We start from the raw sequence: 19841 nt of genomic DNA on the forward strand, positions 1-19841 counted from the left end.
TGAACATCACATGTGGCTCTGTGGCACAATGGATAGCGCATTGGACTTCTAGTGATGGAAAAAAAATGAACATCACAGGGACAAAGGGACAGAAAGGGAGTTTCCTTCAGGATTGAGTCATCTCAAAGTACCGACTCTGAGGACACACACTTCTCATGTTATCTACTGTAACTACTAAGAACAGCCCACGTGAAAGTGTTGTTTGCCAGGCACTACCAACCTGAGCTGCCAAGACGGCTGCCGCTCCTGCCGCTATCAGGAGTCTGCCTGACAAATCGGAAAGATTTGGCAGAAATGCCAGGACATTCCTTCTGTTACAAGCCTCACCAGCAGAGTGTGTGCTTCAAATCCTCCTTATCATACCATTTCTAAGCCCACACTCTGTAGGATTTCGTCTAATACACACATTCTAAATCACATCTGCAAACCTAGCTGCAAGAGAAGCTAAGAGATGATGCAATTCTTTTCCTTCTAGTCTCTGTGTTGTGGAAAGGCACCTGAGAGGGAGGCTGGATCAGAAACTGAGTGTTAGCTAGGGGTGTAGCTGTTGGGAAAGCGTTTGCCTAGCATGTGCGAGGTCCTAGGTTCAAACTCAGGACCGCAAGTTGAATGAACCAAGCCTTTGCACCTTTCATATTCATATGAGAGAGGGAGACAGAGGGGGGGGAGAAGGAGGGAGGGGGAAGGAGGGAGAGACAGAGACAGAGAGAGGGAAGGAGGGAGAGACAGAGAGAGAGAGACGGAGGGAGGAAGGGAGAGACAGAGACAGGGAGAGGGAAGGAAGGAGGGGGGAGGAAGGGAGAGACAGAGACAGAGAGAGGGAAGGAGGGAGAGGAGAGACAGAGAGACGGAGGGAGAGAGGGAGACAGAGACAGAGAGAGGGAAGGAGGGAGAGAGAGAGGGGGGGGGGAGGGAGAGAGGGAGACAGAGACAGAGACAGAGAGGAGAGTTGTGTTGATGTAGTGGCATGCACCTTCCATGCATGCATGTGGCAGTTAGAAGATAAGTTTGAAAAGCTGGCTCTCACCTTCCACCTTGCTGAGGCAGGGCCTTTCTTTCTTTGTGCTGTGCACTCCAGGCTGGATAGCTCCTGGGCTTCTGGGACACTGCCCTGTCTCTCTCCCATCTTGTTATACGAGTGTTGGGGTTATTAATATGGGACAGCACGTGGGCTTTTGACTTTGATTCTGAGGCTGTGACTCAGGTTGTTAGGTTTGAGCAGCAAACACTTTTATCCCCTGAGCTAATTCCCAGGCCCAGCTTCTTTCCCCGCCTCCCTCCCTCTCTCCCTTCTTTCTTTCTCTTTTTCCTTCTTTCTTTCTTCGAGGTCCATAGAAAATGTACTAGGAGGGAAGGGATTTTTTTTAATGTGATATATCCTCTCTGATGATTTCCAATATATACTAAGTAACCCAGCGTGGATCCTGTGGTTTCATAGTGCTTTATGAGTCTCCTAAATTCTCACCTCCGTATCCACCATTTATTTCCTGGAAAACTGTAACAGACCGGGAACTACCTTTACTCTCCCTGTGGTGGTGGGAATGCCATTGGCCCCTGTAGGCTCATGCATTCAGACACTTGATCCCAGTTGGCAGACCATTTGGGAAGGACTAGGAGGTGTGGCCTTGTTAGAGTAGGTGTGTCACTGGGGTGAGCTTTTGAGGTTTCATGGACGTCCGCTCTAAAACTGTGAGCCCCACATAAACTCGTTCTTCTTCTATATATTGCCTTGATCACGGTGTCTATAGCAATAGAAAAATAACCAAGATAATCCTATAAGCCTTTCTCTGCTCTAAAGCAAATGATTTTTTTAAGGCACCTGCAAAACCTCTGGTCATAGAATGCTCCCCCAGTTTCCTATTGCTCTCGGGATGAAAACACAACCTCTGTGGATGGTTCTCAGGACTCCGCATGGCCGGGCACCCTCCTACTCCATCTGTACCACCTGCCCCTCCCTCTCTTCAGTTCTCCGGCCACACTGGCCCACCTCAGTTCCCTCCTGACATGGGTCTGGTGCATGGCATTCCCTCTCTCTTCCCGGCGTGTGCTGTCCCTTCTCCTCCTTTAGTGAGTGGTGGGTGATTCATTCTAGGCCTCAGTCAGCCTCCCCTTCTTCAGGGAAGTCCTCCCACACGGCCGGTCATTGCTCTGGTTGAGACTGGGAAGTCTGTTGATTTTGACAGCACCGGCCACAGCTGAGCTCGCTGTTTTCTGACTGATTTCTGCCTCCTCACAGATGGTACGCACCACAGTGAGAAGGGTCCTTATGAGTTCGTCTCCCTGTCCCTGCCTCAGCCGCTAGCGGCAGGTTAGCCTTCAAATACTTACTGCAAAACATAAAAGGGATTGCAGAGAGTGGACGTTAGCAGAGGCTGCCCGCGGCAGCTCTGGTAGACATGACTGCTCAGGCCCAGTCCTAGAAAGACTCGTGCAGCCGCCTGACAGTGGAAAGATCGTGTCTCCTTTAAAACTGCCAAGTTACAAAAGAGGTTACAAATTACGTGACTTTTATTTTATCCTCTTTTTTTCTTTAATATATGTCCCAGTTCCTTAGAGACTCATCAGCTCCACCCGGATATAAGAGGAAACTGAAGAAGTGGCTTCCTTTGTCTGTACCCATCCTGCTAGGGCCCAGGTCCCATAGACCTTTCTCTATTTACAGGAATGAAAACCAGAAACCTTCTACAAAAGGTGGGTTACACCTTAGTGAAGGACTCTTCATTTCTCCACAATATCCTTGAGACAGAGACCATAGGATTCCATCAAAAGAGAGTACTTTGGTCCCTGGTGCCTGTAACTTGTACATGATGCCCTGCCGGCCCCAGGAACCAGGTGCCATGTTCAGGTGAAGTCAGTCCTTCAGGGAAAGAAACTGTGATGCCCTCGCTCTTGGAGATGCTTAAAACAATGAACTGAGTTTGCAACTGCAAATAAATGTGTCGTGAAGAGTATACACTTAGTGTAAAACAGCTGTTCTCAACCTGTGGGTCGCAACCACTTTGGGGGGGTCACACAAATATCAGATATTTACATTATGGTTCATAACACTAGAAAAATTACAGTTATGAAGCAGCAATGTAATAATTTTACGTTTGGGGGGTCACCGTAACATGAGGAACTGTATTAAAGGGTTGCAGCTTTAGGAAAGTTGAGACCACTGGTGTGTAGGCAGAGTTTTTTGTGGGGACCACGGTTCCCCAAATAACCACACAGAAACTTATTATTAATCATAAATGCTCAGCAGATAGCTTACGGTTGTTACTAACTAGCTCTTACAACTCAAATTAACCATATTTTTATGTGTGCTTTACCACATGGCAGTACCTCTTTCCAGCATGGCATTTTTCCATTCTTCCTAGCATGGACTCTCCCACATAACCTCTTCCGGCATATGTATTGGCCAGTTAGCCCTTTATTAAACCAATGAGAGTAAAAACATACTCACAGTGTACAAAGTACTATTAAATAGCACTGGTATAAAGTGTATCAATACCTGGAGTCCTTTTCCTCAAGAAGTAAGTGTGGTTTTCTGGTGCTGATTCTGAAAATAGTTTTGCTGCTATGGCATGCACATCGGTGCCCACAAGCAGGGACTGGTGCTCATCAAACCTGGTGCGAGTGCCAGGCACTCCATAATCTGATGTTTGGGAGGCTAAGGCAGGAAGGACACAAGTTCGAAGCCAACCTGGGTAATTTACAAAGACACTGCCCTAAGCTAAAGTTAAAAAGGCCAAGGAATAATGATTACTGAACAGATACTTGCTTGCCACACACAAGAACCTAGTTCGATTGCAGGTACCACTTCATGTGTATTTTTCTTGCTGGAAAAAAAATGTACAGAGAAATAACAGCTAAACAATAATAAAACCAATAAATAGATTTAAATAGAATGAAATGGCCTATAAAATGTTACCTACTAAAAATTTGTTCCATTATTTAATGTTTTCTTCTAGCATTTTCTATGTAGCTGTAACTTTAGGATAAATATGTACAATTAAGTTCTGTCTGATTTTATAGTTGCTGCTCCGTGATTATCAACTTAAAAATCATGAATTTGCCAAGGTGATCGTTGTGAGAAGTATGGAAATGAGCATGATATCATATAAACCTGTGCCTCCCCAGAAATAACTGCACTTTCAGTACAAAGAACAAGATTGGGACACCGCCTCTCCCAATAGTAGCTCTTTCTTAAACAAATAGCTTCACATTTTAAATTTTTGCTTCTTCATTACAACAATTTTATTACTTTATTTTATGAGTGTTTGTCTTCATGCTTGAAAGCATATCTGGGCACCATTTACATGCCTGGTGCCTGCAGAGGTCAGAAGAGGGCATGGGATTCTCAGGAACCTGAGTCTCTGATGGTTGTGAGCTGCCATGGAGTGCTGGGAATTAAACCTGGGTCCTCTGGAAGAGCAGGCAGTGCTCTTAAAGACTGATCTGTCTCTCCATCCCCTGCTTCTGTACTTTTAAAGTGAAGTTTACAGTAGTTAAGTCATGGTTATTAATGGAACTGAAAGTAGTAATCCCATCAGCTGAGGTAGGTCGTACGGAGATTTAATGGGTCTCTATTTTAATAACCTTTGCACTCATTCCTCCTAGGGAAATTCCAAGAATGAAGTTACAGATTAAGAAGACAGTGTGGCCGGGCGTTGGTGGCGCACACCTTTAATCCCAGCACTTGGGAGGCAGAGGCAGGCGGATCTCTGTGAGTTCGAGGCCAGCCTGGTCTACTGAGCGAGTTCCAAGACAGTCTCCAAAACAATACAGAGAAACCCTGTCTCGAAAAACAAAACAACAACAACAAAAAAAGAAGACAGTGTGTCTACAGAGCTAAATTGCTTTCCTGGAGCCTGGCGCCACTGGTGTGATGTGGCATTGTGGCAGCCTGTGGCCTATCCTGTGCCACACCACACAGAGACGTATCTAATTATACAGCGAGCTAATGGATGTCAGAAAACCTGATTGTTTACCCCATAGCAGATCTGCCTACACAACTCCCAGCTAAGAGTGAAGGGAAGTCTTCAGACATCCACTCAAGGCCAAGAAGGCTGAACCTGTTTCCCTGAACTACCCAACTGTGTCCAGCACCTTCAGCCACAGCACTCCCAAATCATAAGCAGCCATTGCTTTGATGAGGATAGGGACTCTCTGAAAGACCCAGACCTTTCAAACCTCGTTCTGGTTTCATCTAGAGCCTCGCTCTGCCATGGTGGATGTTTTTCCTTGGTGGTGACTACTCTGAGCTTGAGTGAGTACATGCCCCAATTCTGGACAATGGCACATGAAGGTGACCCTACTGAGGGCTTTGAAATAACTTGTATCCCAAACAACATTAACTCACAACAGCATTTGTATAAAACAGTTCATCTAACGCCAACATTATATTATAGCTTCTCATGTGACTTGACATGCTTCATACTATATATACTTAGTTATTGATTTTATATTTCCCTTGGAATTTCAAATTCTGTTTGAATGTACTTCTTTTCTATGAAATACGTTCCATAAATGATTTATTGAAAAAATGCATAAATACATTTTCCTCAAAACTATTAACTAAATTCACTTGGCAGGTAGTACAATTATTTTCCCATTGTCTGAAAGGATAGTTGGTTCTGCAATGAGAGAAATTTGAGTTAAAAGCACTTAAATGATAGGTTAAATTAGCATACTGTCCAAGTTAAGGTTTCAGTTGTTGTAAAGAGACACTATGACCACAGCAACTCTTATAAGGAAAATATTTAATTGGTGTGGCTGGCTTACAGTTTCTGAGGCTCAGTCCATTGTCATGATGATGGGGAGCGGAGCGGCATGCAGGTAGATGTGGTGCTGGCTACACCTTGACCAGAAGGCAGCAGTGACTGAGACACTGGCTGGTCCTGAGCATAGGAAACCTCAAAGCCACCTCCACGGTGACACACTTCCTCCTACAAGGACATGCCCGCTCCAGCAAAGTCACACCTCCTAACAGGGCCACTTCCTATGAGATTATGGGTACCAAATACATTCAAACTACTACATACACATAGTGTGAAGTATGTCACTATAATGACTTTAATGTTGTTTTACATCAGAGCTCAAATATGTCATCAAAGACCCAAGTCTGTCTTCCTGCTCTGCCCACTTCTCCCAGGGGATTCCCTCTTTAGTCTGGATGTGATGCAGATATGGCAGTTACCATAGTAATATCCAGAGACAGAAACTTCTGAAACTTCTGAGGAAGTTATGGTCATGTTTCATTGATCATAGTCGGGGCACATGCCCCTGCATACTAGAAGTAGTTAATGAACCAAGACAAAATTTCTATGGCCGATGCTAGGGTTTGGATCTAGAAAACAAACAGCAAACAAACAAACAAAGCCTGGCATTCAAATGGTAGATGCAGGAGAGGCAGCTGTTCAGCATAAAACACATTGTTTGCACAAGCACTTAGAGCTGCTGTCTCAGCGCTTGGGAATTGGAGGAAGTCTCTGTGCCTCTGGGTTCCCAGATGCTGGCAGACACAGCTGTGCCTGTGGACCTTTGCAAGGGCAGCAGGCAGAGGCCTGTCACTCCTCATTGCACGTAGTCTCTGTAACTTGGTGTGCAGCTTGTCTTTACACGAAGCCTCTTTAACAGTAACGTTTATTCCTGCCTTCTCAAGGGCAGGCTGAACAGGTACATTTTCAAGGTCGTTAAGGTCCTGGCTATGTGTTCACATCGGGATTCTCAGGGCTTCTTCCAGGGAAATGAATCAATGTCTTGTTGGGAAATGTGTAACTTAGGGAGCTGGTGTGGAGTTCGAGAGGACGCCCATGGAATGTGTGGTGTGGTGGAACTTTAAGAAGGGGAGTTTGGGCGGTCCTAACATCCCTGGGGGTGTGCCCACTGAAGACACAGATAAGCTCTTATGGACCTAGTTGATTCCCAGGCTCTCTCTCTAGTGCCCGGTCTAGTCACGTGATTACTTCCTCTCACTTGTGCTCCCACTATGGTCCCATCTGCCATGAATCAAGGAAGCCAGAGATTGTGAGCTAAATAAACCTGTTTTCTTTTTGAAGTATCCAGACTCAAATAAATTGTCATAGTAAGGGACAGTACAGTAAGTCAGTGAAATACCAATCAAATAAAAAAGTAATCCATCTGAACAGTGATAGCACATGCCTTTAATCCCAGAATTTAGAGGCAGAGGCAGGTGGATCTCTGAGAGTTCGAGACCAGCCTGGTCTACAGAGTGGGTTCCAACACAGATTCCAAAGCTACACAGAGAAACCCTGTCTTGAGAAACAAACAAAATCCATATATTTTTGTTTTTAATTCTAAAATTATTATATTTAATTTGCAATGGGCGCATGTGTGTGAAGCAAGGCTTATATGTGGGACAACAACATGCATCAGTTTAGTCTCTCTACCAGGTAGAGATCAAATTCAGAATATGCTGGTCATGGAGGTGAATGCCTTAAATTCCAGCACTCAAGAGGCAGAGGCAAGCAGATCTCTATGAGTTCAAGGCCAGCCTGATTTATATAGCTAGTTCCAGGCCAGCTAAGGCTACACAGTGAAGCCCTGTCTCAAAATAAATAAAAACATAAATAAATATCTACATAATAAAATATGCCAAAAATATCATTTTATCATGTAACTGATTAAATATATTGATTAATAAGAAATGGTGAGTTTGGAATCCAGGGTGTATTTTCACTCCCAGACCCCTCTGTTGAGTCTAGTGATATCCCAAGTGCTCAATATTTGCTGTCATGTGAGTCAATGCAGATCGTTTGTTCTGAGTTTTCCAGAGCAGCCTGACTTTTTAATGATATTTGTTACTTTGCCATGTGTCTTGTCAGTTCTCTTTCCCCGATGGAATGGAAATCGAATTAGTTATACATTTTAAAGTGCTTACTCATATATTAGTGATAAGCAAGAAAATAAGTCTACTGTTGTCTTTGCATCCAGGAGAAACACTACATCTGCAAACAGTGTCCATATTGGAAAAACTGAGAGTCTGTATTGTCAGCAAACATGCAGAGATATATATACAGTGACATCACGGGGACCTTGGCCTCATCAGCCCAGGTGTGGTGTATTGTTTATGACTTAATAAAGCTTGCCTGGGGATCAGAATGCAAAGCTAGCCATAGCCGTAGAAGCTGGGCAGTGGTGGCACACACATTTAATCCCAGAACTCAGGAGACAGAGGCTGATGGATCTCTGTGAGTTCAAGGCCTCCCGGGATACATGAGAGTGAATCAGTGTAAGTGGAAAGCAGAGCTCATACATATAATCCCAGCACTAGAGATGTATATAAGTTAGGAGTGTGGCATTCGGTATTTAGTCTTAGGCAATTAGTCTCCAGCCACGTTGAGGACAGGATCTCCCTTCCAGCCTTGGAAGAGGTAAAAGCTCTCTGGTGGCTTGGCTGCTTTGCTTTTCTGATCTTCATCTTGAACCCCAACATCTATCTCAGGTTTTATTACTCATGTTACACCTGGCAGACATAGTCCCTAGCTGGGAAAAGGATTATGGCAAAGTTTAGGGAGACCAGTGGGCATTAGATGCAGGAGTGAATGGACCAAAAGAGACTCTAAAAGATAAAAAACAAAATAAAGCAGGGTGATAATGTAATGACAGACAAAATGGACAGGCTTCATAGTTAGGTTTGGATCAATTTCCAATAATACTGTACAGCTTGCATTGCTTTTCATGTGAATCTGTGAGGAGTGGGTGCTGACCATACACTCTGTACCGAGCTTTACCTGGCCCGGCCCACCACACCTCTGCATTTCTGTTTAAAATAAAGGGATTATTGTGGATGATCAAGGGCTTTGGAACTAGAGTGGCTAGATTTTAAAAAGTACTTCTCTACAGAAGATCATTTTTGTCCCCCATAGGAGGCATTTGGGGTTATAAAAATTGGGGTGAGGGTTATGAAGGTAGATGTGACTTAACATCCTACCATGCTCTCCCCCCACAATGATGCCCAAATTGAAAACTGTTATTTTAAATACTGGTCACATCACTGTCGATGACCAGAGAGATGGTTCAGTGGTAAAGGCACTTCCTGCGAAACCAGATGATCTGAGTCGAAACCCTGGAACTCGGGCGTTGGTGGCCCACGCCTTTAATCCCAGCACTTGGGAGGCAGAGGCAGGCGGATCTCTGTGAGTTCAAGGCCAGCCTGGTCTACAGAGCGAGTTCCAGGACAGCCTCCAAAATAATACAGAGAAACCCTGTCTCGAAAAACCAAAAAAAAAAAAAAAAAAAAGAAAGAAAAGAAACCCTAGAACTCACATAGCGGAAGGAGAGAACCAGCTTCCTCAGGTTTTCTTCTGACCTCATATGTGCACCTAGGCATGTGTACACACACATACACACAGACACGCAAGATTAAAACGGTAAATGTAAGAAAAAATAGTGTACTGGCCCTGAACTCTCGGAATCGCGTTCCACCTTCCCATGTGAAGACAGGAAGAAAGCCAGTAAGAGGCACAGCAGGGAAGGGTAAAGGCACTCGCCACTAAATTTACTGAAGTGAATCCAATCCCTGCAACCACCATGGCAGAAAGGGAGAGGTGCTCCCGCCAGTCGTCTCCAATCTCCACAAGTGTACAGTGCTGCGCACGCGCGCACACGTAAATAAATACAATAAAAAGATCAGGGAAAGGACGCCTGTAGTGCGGTAGTGATGCATGTGACACTTACGTCTCAGACCCAGGAAACAAGAAAAACAAGCTGACAAGCAGAGCTTGCTTCAAAGCCGGAGGTGCCTGCAGAGTTAAGATGTCTAAACACTGCTCCATCAGCGCCTCTGAGCCTCCAACCCGAGGATGTCGGACTCCCCAGACCATTCAGTTGGATGGGTCATTTGTCGCGCGCGCGCACGCGCCGCGCGCGCACACACACACACACACACACACACACACACACACACACACACACACACACACACAGCTTCTTCTAAGGAGCTCATGAAAACTCTGTAGATCCACTGGGCACAGTCTGCTTTCTGGATTAAACTGAAGCGTCAGAGACAGCTAGCTGGAAGCCAAGAATATGATGGGACGGGTGGCCCAGCATCTCCAGAGAGCTCTGCCACAGAGGATAATAGACTTACTGGACATAATGAACCATCTAACGTCACTCTTCCTGGAACAGAAGACCTGACTCTGGCTTTCCAGAAACACAGGATACTTAAGAGCCCCCACTCCCTTGACTGTTGCCAAAACATACGGCTAATGTTCCGGAAACTCCTTCATCAAATGCTCCTTCTACACAAGAGCCAAAGGGCCTTTTCTCTTATAGACATATCTTCATCGCTCCTTTTCTTATATCAAAAACATTTTTATAACAATGATGTAAAAATTCAAATATGGATCTAAATGCCAGACAAGCAACTCTGTTTTCCGGGGATCAGGAGTCCGTATGATTTCCAGACAGTGACAGTCTGAGTTGTAACTAAAAGCAGCAGCATCTATTGCTTGGGTATGCTGGTTGGGTACCTTATTCCCATTTAGAGATGAGAAAGTGAACCCAGGGAGGTCAGAATGCCACAGAGGTTAGAAGCTGGGGCTCCTGGAACCTGACACTCCACCACTGCACTGGCAGGGAAAGGGGGATTTAGACTAATGATGTTGTCTGTGTCTGTGATTCTGTGGCTGTAACAATTGTGTAGGAGGCAAAGAGTGCTCATGTAGAAGAGGAGAGACTATGGGATGTATTAGCCAGAATCTCCTGCCTGATCACATAGCCTCAGGCACTAAGTGGTTGTCCATTACCGGAACCACACTTATGTCAATGATCATGTATCTACCTCCGCTATATTTAATTAATGGATTTCTCTCTCTCCCCTCCCTCTCTTCCTCTCCTCGGTCCCCCTCCCCTCCTTTCCCGTTCTTTTCCCCCCCTCCCTTCCCCTCCCCCTCCCTTTCTCCCCCATCCCTCTCTCTTGTAGAGTCTTATCATGTAATCCAGGCTTACCTCCAACCTGAGATCCTCCTGCCTCAGCTCCTGAGGGCTGGGACTACAGCCCACTTCGCTGCACCTGACTGAATATTGACTTTTGCTAAATTTATTTTCTATCCAGGACCCAGTGCAGAGGTTGACATACAGAAAGTTCTCAATGATAATTTGTTTTCAGAACAGATGAGTAAGCTGAGCTCAGTGAAAGGAAAAAGTACCCGCTCAGGACGCCCAAGACCAAGTTCTCAGCAAAAAGGAGATTTGTTTGCCCCAGAAGGACAGAGGGCAGGGATAAGGGACAAAGACAGGAGACAGAGGATAAATGAGATGGGGAAGGATCTAGAGAAAGAGCATAGAGAGGAGACAGCCGTGGCCCATAGGCAAACGGTGGCTGATAAAGGTAAAATGGGACACCCTATGTTAGGATGGGGTGTTTAGTTTTAATTGGGCATGTAAATTAGCTGAGCCAAAGGAGATTCTGATTACTTTGACAGCCTGGACCTTGGTAGTCAGCCTCAGGGGGAGGAAGTGGCCAAATAAGGGAACAGACCTTAGTGGTTAGCTTTCGGAATGTGACCTAATGGTTTTTAGCAAGGCAGAGGGGATGGGGAGAAAGGCAAGGCTTGCCAGACCCATATTTGCCAGGCCTGGGCTGGCCAGAGTCCTTGCTCTCGGTGTTGGGTGCATTGGGTTGATGCAGAAGGAATGTGAGTTAGAGGACACTCTAAGCAACACAGTAAGATCTTAGAAAAAAGAGGTAGAAAAATATTCCCGGATTGCTCAGCTTTAATCTTGGATAGTTTTTAAAGGGGGTACTGAACTGACATTGCCACAGACTGCTCACCAGACATGTCATCTCTCCTTGGCTAGACCCAAAGAACCAATGATCAGGACATACACTGCAGGGTGTTCAAATCCCATGGCCTCTAGCACAACACACACGATCAGGCAACAGTTACTTTAGAGAAAACTAAACAGCTTTCACAGGAAAGGGGAGAGAGATGTCCAGGGGCTATGGAGTGGTTGGATAAAGAATTGCTCTCCCTCAGAGACTCAAAAAGCCAAATCCATCGCCGCAAAGTTGTCTTGGTCTTGCCCACTTATACTCTTGGAGAGTATCCTAGAGCTCCTGTTTCCCCCAATCCTAGAACTGACCTATTATAGTCTTCAGAGCACCCTGAAGGATGGGTGCAGCAGAAATCACCCTAGAGAAGTGGCATCCGCATCTCCCAGCCTTCCCAGTTCTGGGGTCACCAGTCAGACAGGTAATGTGACTTCTCTCTACTTTCCCACACCCCAGGGAGTTTTCAGGCCGCCTCCAGGTGCTTTACATGCATACATGGAAAGGCCACTCTGTCACCCAGGAGAGCTACCCTTTTCTTCCCTTTTGCTCTGTCTCATGTCACACCACTGGGGCCACCCATCCTTGTCATAGCTGTCAGGGTGAATTACATCCCACCTTCTGGCTGCCATGCCAGACATCTCAAAGGGGTTTTAATGAGATAGTGTCTTCAGTATTGTATTATCATCCCAGCCTTGCTAGTGAGACTTCTGATCCAAGAGGACATGGAATCGGAAGCCCTTCACTGTGTCTTTACAAGGCTCTATAATTTAAATATTTGTATATTTTTTGTATTATACATATTGGTGTATATATATACATATATATTTCTCCGATTAACTCAGTTTCCCATATAGTTCACTCTAAAGTTGAATTCAAAGAAATATAATCTATCCACAAAACATTAATTAAAAGGTATTCTGATTCTTGTACCCCCACTTTAAAGGTGACTCCCCAGCCATTTGCAATACTTCTCTAGCTGTTTTGAAGTTCCCACATGAGAAACAGCAAACCTGTTCCTCAAGCCCAGGTCTACGCCTCTGCTGTGCCTTTAGGGTCTCATGCATATTCTCCTGACTCAGCAGTTAAGAAAGTGTGGGAGAAGGTAAAGGCTCCCTTAGTGTGTCAGAGGGAAAAGAAGAGAGTGGGAAAATGCAGAGAGTCACACAGCAATAAATCTTCATCTACCTACCATGTGTTTTTATTTTGAGGGTTTCTTTGGGTGTGTTTCTGTGGGAGGGGGTGCAGGTGTGTGTGTGTGTGTGTGTGTGTGCGCGCGTGCGCGCGCGCGCATGTGTGGGCGTGTATACATCCGTGCATGCATGAGTGTATAGTTCTACTTCCAGTACTAGGAGATTTCTTACATTTTAGCTCAGAGAGCTGCTTCTTACTGCAGAGCTCCTGTGGTAGTTTCCTAGTTCTGTATTGGTTACAGCTTTATTGCTGTGAAGAGAGACCAGGCAACTTTCGTAAGAGGAAACATTTCATTGGGGCCTTACATACAGTTTTAGAGGGTTAGTCCGTGATCAATATGGTGGGAAGTAGACAGGCATGGTGCTGAAACAGTAGTTGAGGCTTTACACCCTGATTTGCAGGCAGCTGGCAAAGAGACAGAGAGAGAGAGAGAGAGAGAGAGAGAGAGAGAGAGAGAGAGAGAGAGAGAGAGAGAGAGAGAGAGAGAGAGAGAGAGGAGAGAGAGAGAGAGAGAGAGATTGGATTTGTCTGTCATGGGCTTTTGAAATCTCAAAGTCCACTCCCTGAAACACATCGCCTCCAACAAGAACACACACATCTCCTAATCCTTCCCAAACAGTTCCACTAACTGGTTACCAAGCACTCAAACATGTAAGCCTATGGGAGCCTTCTCATTTAAACCACCACAACTGCTATCTAAAAATTTGCCCCAAACTTAGTGATTTGGAGTAGCATTTGCTACCTCTTGGTTTCTGTGAATGGCTTTCAGATGCTGCTTCCTCGATGATGACCCTGGCTCCAGGTTTCAGAGGAGGCAGCTGAGCTACCAGCTGAGTTCTTTTCCTAGTGCTACGGGAAGCGGGTCAGGGGTCTCTTTCAAACTCCCTTATGTGGTTGCTAGGCGCCTCAGTCCTTTGCCTCATGTCCATTGACCTTCCTGACCCCCACCACAGTGTTGACCAGAGCATAGCATCTAGCTTCCCTCAGAGGAAACGGGGGAGTACAGAGGGAGAGAATGAGGGAGGGGAGGATGGAGAGGAGAGAGAGCACTCCCCCAAGAAGGAATCCAAGACCTTTCTGTAACTCAATCTTGAAAGTGATATCCTACCACTCCTATAGTGTTCTGTTTGTTACAGGAGGGACAGCAGTAAGTTCAGCTCATCCTCCTCAAGAAGAAAGTATTACACTACAAGGTCAGTCATAAATGCCAGTGAGCAAGGGCCATTGGGCGTGAGGCGTTGATGAAACCTACTGTTATCAGAGACCTCATTCTCTCTAGCACAAGGAATCCCAGCATGGATACCTTTTCTTATCAGTCGTGGTTTCTGACTTAGTTTCTCCTCATGTTTTGCATTTTATCTGCTGGGTGTGCACCTTTCTCTAATGTTTTACAACGACATTGTTTAACGTTTTGTCAGGATTTTAATCTTGCTCAGAGAAGGAGACAAGGTGGCATACTTCATTCCCCGCCTACATCTTGATGTTCTCAAAAACATCTGCACTCTTAGCTTGATGTCTGGGTCACAAACAGACATATGTGACTTTGGACCACATAAGATTTGGCTGATCTGCCTTGAGATATGCTGCGGACTTTAAAAAACACAGAGGATTCCAGAGGCTTAGTAAGAAAAAACAAACATGAAATCAATGACTAAAACTTTTACAGTGGTTGTGTTTTAAAATGATAATATTCTGAATATATTGGTTAAATATATTTTTAAAATTTGTTTTACCTGTGTATTTTGGTCTTTTAAATATATCTACTGGAAAGATTTTGAATCACGATTTATCATTACAATTTACATGTTTATAGTCATGTGTGACTCACAGACGTGGTTTGCCTTGTGTTCCTACTGAACAACACAGCTACGGGTTTTCCTGGCTTGATTTTCAATATAATGTCTTTATTTTCTCTGGAATAATTTCTTAGCTCTTGACTCAGTCACCCTTCCATTTATTTTTTTGCTATGGCAACTTCAACCATAAGCAATTCTTTATATAAGTCAGTGCTGGGGATATAACTTAGTTGGTGCATTGCTGACCCATTATGCACAAGGCTCTGGGTTCAAATCCCAGTGCTGCCAAAAACAGTCAGTGGAGGTTAGCTTTCTAAATCCTTGCATGTCTGAAGTTATGTTTGTTTTTCTCCTCTTGATTTATGTCTGGATAGGCAGGCACTACTTCATTTCTATGATAACCCATTGTTCTGATTCAATACATATAATCTGTTACTTCTTTCGTGACTATAAATTTCCAGACTTTCTCTTTTTTCTTGAAGTCCAGACTTCTCAGGAAGCTGCACTGAGAACTGTTTGGGTTTTGTTTGTTTGTTTGTTTTTCATTAATTCTGTTTGGTACTTAGTGGCCCTCCTTATGAAGGCTTCCTGAACTAAAGACTCATTTCTTTACTCTGAGATTTGATTTTGTTTTAATTCCACCGATTGCTTTTACCTTTTCTAAATCTCTGGATAACCCACAACAACTTTGCTGGAAACTTCAAATCCACCCTTCCTGACTTTTATCTGCCCTCAGATTTTCCCTCACTCTGGGAAAACACTGAAGCTCAGTCTTCCTCCACACAGATCTTCTGTTGAGTTCATCCTTCTATCCTGCTGCTGACTGAGTTTGTTTTGTGTTATGTTGTTCCTTAGTTTTCATTTTTCCTGCAGAATTCTGGAATTGAGGAAGAAAGATAAGCTTGATACCTTCCAGTTTGCCACACTGAATGTTTGCCTATTTATTATTTTTATTTTGGGGACACAATAGGATTCACTAGGGGACCTGGGTAAGGAAAAGATAGGGAAGCCTTTGGAAGTGTGGAACTGACTCCACATCCAACGAACCCGGACTGGAGATGCTTTTGATTTCACAATCGCCAAATTGCCTGAGCCACGTCTCAGCCACAAAATTCATGGGTGTCACACTTGCAAAGCTCCATTCCTTTGACACATAGGTCTTCCTGCAGCTGAGGAACTGGGACTTGGTTCTGAGAGACACTTCAGTTACAGGCTCCACAGGTTGGTACTAACAGAGCTGGGAACCTGGTCAGTGTCACTCCTGACCATTGTACCCCATGGTTTCACAAAAGTAGTTCATGTACCAATCCAGAACCTAGAGAGAGTATCCCAAGAGCAGACCTGTGGATGTCCATTGGAAGGGCAGTCTCTGAGGTCCTTTACAACAGACTTTCTTGAATTTTTTTACTCACAATCTCAGTCACTGGGTGAGCGTTTTGTTTTTAATGAAACCCAAGTCATCAATTCTAACAGTAATTTTAAAAATCAAATATTCTAGTACAACATGACCCAAAAACGTGCTAATTTGATAGCTACATGATTGGAGCGATGCCTATAATTGAACAACTATTGCTTCTGCACGAGCAGAAAACTCTGTATGGACAGTAAAAACACTTGTTTACAATGCAACATAGTCTGGAATCTGAGCTGAGTTGTTGTGGGCAAGCGCTTTGTTTTTGTTTGCGTGAGAGCAAGCTCAGTGCAAGGTTTGCACATTGTGCGTTCAGAACTGAGACTGCACTAAAGTCACTAGATACTGCCAGAAACACCCCAGACTCACTAAGCATTTGGTTTCTAATTAATTTGGGGGGGTTGCACATTCGGAAACCTTCTACTGTGAGGAGCCGCCCTCACTATCGCTATCGCCATTAGAAGATGGCGCTGACATCTGCTGTCAGTTGGAGTTTACCGTTTAAGCTGTGCCTCACCCGTCATCTGGGGTGATGAGCAAACCACCAATCCCGGCTCTACATGTCTCACTCGGAGCTCCTAGGCTTATATAAGGGGCTGGGTTTCTTAGCTTGGGGTCTCCCTCTCAGAAGCTGATCATCTATCTCTCAAGATGTATTAAAGCTTTACTGCAGAAGGATCCGAGTGTCCTGCGTCGTTCTTGCTGGCGAGACGGTAGCGCGGGACATTCTACAGTTGTCAATTTCTTCCAGCCCCCACAACTCACTTGCATGACACCATGTGGGTTCGCAAAGCACAGGTGTAAGAAGCTGTGCTTCAAAGAGTCCAATGCCACATATGTGGGTCATAGCTTCAAATATCTGAATTTGTGTATTTACTTTGAAATGTCTGTAGAGATCTGGAAGCTAGAAAGAGATTGTGGGGCAGAGGGAGGAGGCATTAAGAGGAGAACTCATGCTATGTGAGAGGTGTAGCTTGACTGAGAAATATCTTCCACGGGCTCATGTTTGAACATTTGGTACTCAGTTGGTGGTACTGTTTGGGAAGCTGAGGAACCTTTAGGGGGGTAACACCTTACTGGAGGAAGTGCATCACTGGGGGAAGGTTTGTTTGTAGTACCACCCCACTTCCTAGTCTCATTCTCCGCTTCCTGTATGTGGATGAAACTGTGAGTGGCCAGTTTCTTGCTCCTGCCACCATGCCACACTTTCTATGATGGCATTTATTCTTCTGGAACGGGATGCCATCAGGGACCCTTCCATAAGTTATTGTTACATGTTTTAGTCTTTTACTTTTTGGCTTTTTTGAGAGGGCCCTCCACCCAGCACCCAAATAAATCACGCACGGAGTCTTACTATTACTTATGCCTGGCCTTAGTTTGGCTTGTTACCAGCCAAATTTTCTTATCTTAAATTATCCCCTCTACCTTTTCCCTCTGGGATTTTAATTTTCCTTCTTACTTTATGGCAGGCTGGGTGTCTGGCCCCTGATGTCCTCCTCTCCTTGTTCTACCCTTGCTCCTCTCTTTCTTGTTTCTCCTCCTATTTATCCTCTCTGCCTGCCAGCCCCGCCTACCCTTGCTCCCGCCTCGCTATTGGCCGTTCAGCTCTTTATTAGGAACACCAGGCGTTTTAGATAGGCACAGTAACACAGCTTCACAGAGTTAAAAAATGCAGCATAAACAAAAGCCACACACCTTAAAACAATATTCTACCTCACTAAGTTGCTTTGGGTCATGATATTTTATCATAGTAACAGAAAAATCACTAATACAAAAGTAGAGAGAGAGGTTGCTGGGGGGGGGCAAGGTTTAAACAGAAATGGGGTAGGGGAGGAGGATTAACTAAAACTAAGAATTTATGAAGAAAACATATGGAAACTTAATTTTAAAACTAATTTAAAATATAATGGAAAGAGAGAGGGTTTAAAGAAACATATCCCGTGTGGGAAGACAATGCTGAGCCCAGAAGTCGTGGGTCCTTTGGCTGCACCACCGGCATACGTTATTATATTAGCTACATTTCTGCTGCTGTGGTAGAACACCATGGCCGAAGGTGACTCAGAGAAGGAATATTTCATTTTGGTTTCTGATTATGGAAGGAGCGTGCATGATGGCAGGGGAGATGTGGCCACAGGAAGCTGAGATACAGTATCCTCAAACACAAAGCACAGAGACAACAGGAGGCAGGTGAGGCTACAAACTCTCAAAGCCTGAGCCCAGTGATGCGCTTTCTCCAGCAAGGGTACAGGTTTCACAACATCCGCCAAACAGCACACCAGCTGGACACCAAGTATTCTAATACCTGTGCCTATGAAGGATACTTCTCATTCAAATTGCCACAATTAACTTACAGAATTATCGCAAATAGAAGCAAATCCATTTTTCTGTCAAAGAGGAAAGTTAATTAAAATAGCTACTTTATAAAATAGAATTTATATATCTACCAATTACCTGCAATTTAGAAAAACAACAAACAGGCTCTAAGACAATAAACATAACAGAGTTGATAATATAGACAGATATTCTGTACACTATACATTTTAACATTTAACAATGGAAAACCAGTAAAATGTTTAACATTTAACAATGAAAAATCACTACTTACCCAACATTATATAGTTGATATGTATTTAGCCATAAGGGATTTATAGAGGAAGGGTCTAAGTTTAGAACTATCATTTTTCAAACAAAACCAAACACTTTCCCAAAGTTGTGTCTTTCACCATTAGATAATAAATCCTTAAACAAAACTCCCTGTAGCCAAAGGGAATGTCCCTACATTAAGATGAAAGGTTAAAAAATATATCAGACTCAAAGTGACACTGTGGTAAAAAAACATGCCCAAATTTCAAAACTAACTTCTCTTTGAAAAAGCTCCCCAAAGCCAGGGGTAAGTCTGGAGTCAGCCAGGGTTCTGGTGAGCAGGCGATCAAATCTAAGCGAAGAAGTTGGTGGAAGTCAAATGGTTAGGAGAAATCATAAAACACTCTGGGAGCCAGATATTTGGTCAAGCTTTATTCTGGACATACGGCTGAAAACACTGGGGTCTTTCTTATTTGTTTTGTTGCTGCTGTTGTTAGCTTTGGTTGGCTGCTTTGGGCTGGCTTGGTTTTGTATATAGGGACTCACTATATAGCTTGGGCTGGCCTCGAAGTTGTAACCCACAACCTCCTGAGTGCAATTGTTCGATGCCTGAGCTGAACAAAATGTGTTTTCTTGGAGTATTATTTTATTTACAAGATGAACAGTAGGTGTTTGTCAGTATATAGCATAGCTGAGAAGGCTAACCAAATACGTCTTTGCCAACCATGTATCTGAAAGAGAGACAGGGTGTCTACATACACTTCTTCAGAAAAAAATGATACGGAAAAAAAGTGAGTCAGGAAACATAGGAAAATCTAGTTGACTTCTATCAAGTCAACTTTGTAAAAAGGTAAAACAATGCCACTCTTAGTTTTTTTCCTTCTCTTGCTTTTCTTTGCAGGACTATAGTAAGTACAAAATATTTACCAAATTTTCTATTGTTGTTTTTACATAAATTGATTCTTTAAAACTTTATCAGTTTTATTATTCAGTGTTATGGACACATTTAATCATTATAAATAGAAGTTCTTTAGGATACTCAATAATTTTTAGAATGTAAGGAAGTCAGGTGGCC

The sequence above is a fragment of the Mesocricetus auratus genome, unplaced genomic scaffold (assembly GCF_017639785.1).
Source record: "Mesocricetus auratus isolate SY011 unplaced genomic scaffold, BCM_Maur_2.0 Super-Scaffold_100676, whole genome shotgun sequence".
In the NCBI taxonomy this organism is placed as follows: Eukaryota; Metazoa; Chordata; class Mammalia; order Rodentia; family Cricetidae; genus Mesocricetus; species Mesocricetus auratus.